The sequence below is a fragment of the Gymnoscopelus braueri genome (genome assembly GCF_963280865.1).
Source record: "Gymnoscopelus braueri genome assembly, chromosome: 5".
Lineage (NCBI taxonomy): Eukaryota > Metazoa > Chordata > Actinopteri > Myctophiformes > Myctophidae > Gymnoscopelus > Gymnoscopelus braueri.
The window spans coordinates 16,479,729-16,486,574 of NC_137606.1; the positions used below are offsets into that span (position 1 = coordinate 16,479,729).

The 6,846-nt window shown below is 39.4% G+C and overlaps 1 pseudogene across 1 annotated transcript; it reads right to left on the reverse strand.

Moving 5' to 3' along the window:
- Positions 1-163: 163 nt before the first annotated feature.
- LOC308085781 (tubulin delta chain-like) lies at positions 164-6,318 on the reverse strand (annotated as a pseudogene). The gene is made up of 8 exons: positions 6,138-6,318; positions 4,949-5,180; positions 4,667-4,719; positions 4,003-4,057; positions 3,062-3,191; positions 1,533-1,647; positions 1,250-1,407; positions 164-240 (listed from the first exon to the last, which is right to left on the reverse strand). The product of its transcript is annotated as a tubulin delta chain-like (transcript).
- Positions 6,319-6,846: the final 528 nt, after the last annotated feature.

A 6,846-nucleotide genomic window follows, 5' to 3' on the forward strand; every position in this document is an offset into this window, starting at 1 on the left:
CCAATTGAAACATACTGTAGTAGCTAGATTGTGTATTTGGACAACGCATACTCAAGACTTGCCGTAGTTTGTGGGTCTGGTCCATCACTCCTCTCGTCAGTAGTGTGCATCTGGACTCTGCTCGCCCGTCCTGTCAGCTAGCTTATCAGACTGGTGTTGGCTGTTAAAAATATCCCGGCAACAACAGTCTGTAAGCTGGCTGAAGTTCTGGGCCTTCCCTCAGCAAACATCTACGCTGGTCTGCCCCAAGAGGCACAATCCACATAATGTGGTACATAATGTGGTACATAATCCACATAATGTGGTACGAAGATCCTTTCACCATACTTAATTTTTGTCAATATTTGTCCTGTAAAATGTATCCTTTAATAAAAGCATATAACAAAAAAATAATTTGTTTATGCAATACTTGGGGAAAAATTCTGAATCAAGGGGATTTATTATGTCACTCATGTCTCATTCCACACACATCTTACCAGATCTATTCAAATGAAATGTATTACCAAAATATAGCTTTCAACCATAAGACTTTAAACCTAAACTTCAGCGGTACCACAGTTTTATTCTAATTACTAATAATTCAAGGAAACATCAATTTACAGGGCCGATGCTGTTGTAACCTCGGCATAGAAGAAACTGCTCAATGCCAGACCGATAATCAGCCATTATTTTGACTTTCTTGACAACATGGGTATCGGCAATTAGGCATTTAATGTGTCCTAATTTTAAAACACTTTCAACTTGGCGTCCCTATTTTGGGCATGTGATAAGGAGACATTTTTCATACATTTTGGAAAATAGCTATAAGTTCACAATACGTGATAGATCGGCTATTTTGAAAAGACATTGAGTGGTTAAAGTCATGTTTTGCATATATACTAAATGTTCTAAAACAAATTTGATAAATATTATTCATCTAAATATTTTCATTCAAATTGCACTTCTTGACAAAATCTTGTTCAAAACATATGTGATCTGAGGTCTAGGACTCAAATCGGTATCGGACCCAAAACTCTGGCTTCTGTTGGGCTGTAATGGAAAGCTACTAGACAGACACCTGAAGGAAGACGCTTGGGTCATCACATTAACCACAGGAAAACACCTGTACCGTGTCAGCAATTTAATACTCTGGCAGCTCACTTGAGTAATTGCAAGGACTTTGAGTTATGATACTTAAAAGAAACAGGAAAAGATGTATCCATTTATTTTTATTTACATAATTTATGCTCATAGATATTTATCTGTTCACTTCCATCTCCCAAGTCCACAAGCACAACCAAAAGGTGCATGTTTTGTTTTTCAAAGCAAGGAAAGCTGTAGCTGGAGATAACTTGTTCTAGAGATGCAAAACTGTCCAAGAAGTCCTCCTCAGAGATCCCAAACTTGGTGTATTAATGGATGTAGGCCCTAGGCCTAGGACAAAGACTTTTTTTTAAAAATACACAGGAAAAAATAAGAAATTTAAGTGTAATATATACAGTAGCATTTCAGGAAAGAAGGGGTTTTGGTGCATTTTTGGTCCTGGCTGGTACTGACCAGGGTTGCAGACTTCTCGTACTTTATTAAAAGGAATAGGGGATTTCCACAGGCTGAAAGCTTCTTCTGATGAGAGCCAGGAGGTGTACAGGGCTGGATCCTGAAAGCTCCCTGTGTACATTAATTCACATTCTTTAGATAATAGTCAGAAAATACTGAAACAATTTAGAATGGAATTAAATAAATGTTATTGAGAACTATTTTCTGTCATACCTATAGCGCCACCCGGTGCTTACTTACATACTCATAAACAGTAGGCTACAAAAGAAAATACACTTTTAGCATGCAAAACTGCTTGGAACAAAGGCCAATTGCTTGATTCAATAACTTAGTCATCTTCCCAATATTACTTAATAATACTTGTAGCTTATTGTATCATGTACAAAACATAGCCGATCTAACAAGCTTGAAGATCTCACCAAATCAATGAAGAAAATCAAGGAAGAAACATTACAAAAAAAACTAAATTTATAATATTTTCTGATGGGAAAAAAACAACCCAGACCAGAGGAAGCTAAGCGCAGTATTGAGGGTATTGAAATAAGTAGAGTAGCCTCCACCACATTTTTGGGAATAATGGTTGATGAAAAATACTTCTGGAAAGAACACATCCAGTTCAAAAAAAGTTTCAGTCAGTGGGGATTATCCGAAAAATCTGCCCATTTCCATATAGAGCCTGTTTAAAAACCCTATACTACAGCCTAGTATATCCTTACCTAACCTACTGTAATATTGTGTGGGCTAGTACCTATTCTTATCACCGTAAATTATATACTACAAAAAAAGTTTGTCAGAATAGCTACAAATTCTAGTCCACGGGATCCGTCCTCACCCCTTTTTTCAACACTCAATATACTAACTATATTTAATATAAATATATCCAATATATATATATACGTATATATATATATACGTATATATATGTATGTACGTATATATATGTATATATATGTATGTATATTCACCTATAAAAACAAAATACCAGTGTTTCCACCTCCCAGATAATTTCAAACAGTACTTCCAGCCAAATTTCAGCATTCATTCATTCTTACCCAACCAGGCAAGCGAATCAATTACATGTCCCACTATGTACCACCAACAGGGGGCAGTTTGCCATAAAATATAAAGGAGTTTCACTACGAAATTTCCATTTACATCTAGTAGCTACCACATCCTCCCCTACAAAAGAAGCCTAAATTGAATACCCGATTGGATAACTAGATGCATTTTCTAAATATCATCTTTACTATGACTATAAAGTAGCATCGTGTCTTTGCTTTGTCCAATGCGTCTCTTCTGCTCAGTTTGTACTTTTATCTTTATCATTTGTCCTATTCTCCTTATCATACGTATATATATATATATATATATATATATATATATATATATATATTATTATTTTATTTTTTTACGTGGAAAGAACTAACATGTCCTGTATATGTATACAAAAATTGTTGTACAAATTAATCAAATAAATCAAATCAGTATAAAAAAAAACTAAACTAAAGTGAGACAGATTCCTGACCTGTGTCTGCACTGTAAACGTCTTTGCCTCAGTATGAGCAGGTTGGCCAGTGAGGCGTTGAAGCCTGCTCCTCTCACACTCCCTCCAGTAAGGACGGGAGGAGCACGCACCTGCCACAGCCAGTCTATACCTGAAACACAGGAAAACAAATGGAGATGATCTTCAAAATGTGTACAGGAGGGATTGACAGGACGCACTTAACTGCAACATGTTTTGCAACAATCAAATAAGTGCTCCTATGGGGCGAGCCGTCTAGAAAAGCTCCTGTGTGTGCCAATAGCGATGACACCATAAAGCCTGCTTTCGTACGAGCTTTTCTTGACTTGTGTGTGTGTGTGCGTGTGTGCGTGTGTGCGTTTGTGTGTGTGTGTGTGTGTGTGTGTGTGTGTGTGTGTGTGTGTGTGTGTGTGTGTGTGTGTGTGTGTGTGTGTGTGTGTGTGTGTGTGTGTGTGTGTGTGTGTGTGTCTGTCTAGGGATAATCTCACAAACCAGAGGACTGATCAGTATCAATATTTCTAGTGCATTACTGCCAGTAAGCCAAGGACATAACTCCTCAAATATTTCCACATAATCAGGTTTTATAATTTGATAAATATTTAACAAATTTATACTGGAGTTCAACGGAGGTCACTGATGTCATAGACTGGCCACCAAGTCTTATGATTCCATTATCAGACCCTGTCTTGTTTTCTTTTTGTTATACAAAGCTTTGTATAATTTGTATTTGTGGGTAATTCAGAAATGTTTTTCCTTCCCCAATGATTTTTTTCTTTTTATATATTTTAAGGCAGTATTTTTTTATATAGTATCGACAGGATACAGAGGGGGTGAAGGACATGCAACATGGACTCGAACCAGGGACGTTGTGATTTTGTCTACACATTAACCTGGCTGTCACCTACTGGTGCACCCTAGGCCCAATGTTGTGTTGATAGTCCTACATAATGTGCTGTGTTTTGAGTTCTGTATTGAACCCAGGATTAACACCTGTTGCAGCTAATGGATATGCAAATGGGTATATTTTATATATTTATTTCAGCACTCACTTCATACTCAACCAGCAAGTACAGTATATGGGGACATTTTACTTCAATTGTCTCTAAATTCTTTCTGCAAAGAATTGTCACATTGTATCTAAAATAACTGAATTAATGTCCTTTTGTAACAAGTTACATGTTCAATGTTTTTTTCCCCTCGATTTTGTAACCCTTTTTTCACCTGGTGCCAATTTGCTAAGTGATCCTGGGCACTACACTCCCCCCACCAGCCTAGGGAGGCCAGGGCCGAGCTCATGCCTCCTTCAATGCATGAGAGCCAACTGACCTTCTTGTCACTCGACAGGGGGAAGTTTCCCTGGTTGGACGTAGCGTGTGGAAGGAACACGTTATTCCAACCAGTTCCCTTCCCCTCCATCAGGCACCCCGGCTGACCAGGGGGAGGCAGTATATAGTGACCAGGATTACTACATGTTTTTGTGAGGGTATTAACTACCCTAGGAGACACGGGGAGAACATGCAAACTCCACACAGAGTAGGCCCTTTCGCCTACTCTGCGAAAGATGTTCAATGTTGAACAGAACTTCAGTCGGGTTTCCACCAAACATACCTTCCTCAGCAGCTTGTATTCAGGATGACACACCAGGCTACTCAGCAACTCACCTGAGAGATGAGTAAGTGTGTGAAATGCAACACAAATTGTGAAGTGCTTTGGATAAAGGCGCTATATAAAACTGCACCAACATCATGACAGCCATATGACATGGCTAAAGAGCTAAATGCTGTCATTACGTGCTTGAAGTGTGTGTGTGTGTGTGTGTGTGTGTGTGTGTGTGTGTGTGTGTGTGTGTGTGTGTGTGTGTGTGTGTGTGTGTGTGTCGGTCGCTCTAACCTAAGGGGTTTCTGCTGTAGGCTCCATAGGAGTCGGTGGTGAGTGCAGGCTGCAGGACGCTGCCCAGCTGGTGAGCTATAACCCTGTTAACGTCACTAAAAGAGATGTGCTTGATGTTCAACAGCTGAGCACAGATCCTGTGCACCGTGTCGTTCTCATGCACCAGAATGGCGTCCGACAGTCCATATAGGTGGGACAGCGTCAGGACAGAGTTGTAGTTCTGAACTATCACCTAAAAGAAAAACAGGAGAAGAAAATAAATGTATCATTTGGCTTTTTCAGAGATGATCAGGGATTGATTCAGTTTAAGGCCTATACACTTCGTCGTACAACGATTAGCTTAAGTAACCGATCTACAAGCTCACGTGTTGCATCGTCGCAATGCATTGTGAATTAGCAGATCTACAGTTTTTTCTATAATTGAAAATGTTTGCCTATAATGCAGTGGTTCTCAAAGTGGGGTCCCATGGGGTCCCCAGCAAAACATGTTAATATAGCATCACAATCATTTTTGGATGCTTGTGCATCTGCTATTTTTTTATTTATTTTTTTAATCTTGAAAATGGTTGGGAAGATCTTTTCACAAAACATTTTCAGAAGGGGGTCCGCGGCCAAATACATATCAATTTGGGTGTCCTTGACACGAAAAAGTTTGATAAACACTGCTATAATGACACTTCCAAAATAGCGATGCTAGGTTCAAAGTGGTTAAATGGGATGTAGCTGAGGGGTCCCTGGTGACTCAGCCAGTTAGTGTACGGTGTACAGTATGAGCTGCAAGGAGTCAAGTTCAAATCCGACACCCTATTATCTTGCATGTCTCTCCTCTCTCTCTGCCCTTGGCTTCCTGTCTCTCAGTCTACACTCTCCTATCTGAAGAATGAAGCAGAAACATATCAGACTGAGGAACAGGATAAAACGTTAAAACATTAATTCATTATTTTCCTTATGGTTATCATGAACTAAAGCTCTCTGGAGTCAGCTTGATTTATTATTTATTTAATTCATTTTATCTTTTCAAGGTCTTTAACGTGTGAAATGTGAAATACGTCCATTTGATTAGATTTACACTGCAAGTATTTGCGTAGCATTATACTGTACACAGAAACAACAGAAACGCCTATTCATTCTTAGTTGCACAATTAAGATGCAACTTACGCAACTTAAATCAGGCACTAGCCCGCCATACCTCTCCGGTGCTATAAGGCCAGGTGGATGATGATGAAGGAGTCAGGGTACGCCTCTTTCAGACACTGGGTGACATAGGTGCCAACCCCGGATCCCGTGCCTCCAGCTACACTCATCATGGCCATAAACCCTGCCAGTCTGTCACAGCGCTCCACCTCTCGTCTCACCAGCTCCTCCACCATGTGACCATGCACACAAAACCTGGAGAAAGAGAGAGGACAGCATTACAGCGATGGGTAAAAGAATGCGTCCAACTCCATACTGTACAGTATGTACATGTACATTTAATTCAATGAAAATAAATTCAAGTTTATTGTCATAAAGGTTTCTTACCTCTGAACCACTTAGAATATGTGCTCCATACAGTATATGCTTAAGTTCTGAATCTCATGTTTGTATCTACAGCTGTGTCTGAGGCGAGCTGTCGTACATGAAACCCAGGATGGCTGTATAATAACGTCTCTGTCGGGTGGAAACCTCATTACGTCCAAAAATGCTACTTTTCAGGATCCAAATTCAAAGAAAGCAAAAGTAGCAGATCCAAAAGCTCAAAACGAGCTTGTGGATCTGCTACTGTTGAGTGATGCTGCAGTATGACCAAGTAGGGCGTTCATTTATGAAAATACAAGTTAAAATATGGAGATAAGAGGTTTCTGCCCAACAGCAACGATAAGAAAACTGTATTATGTATTTGATAGTGCTCAGCAGTG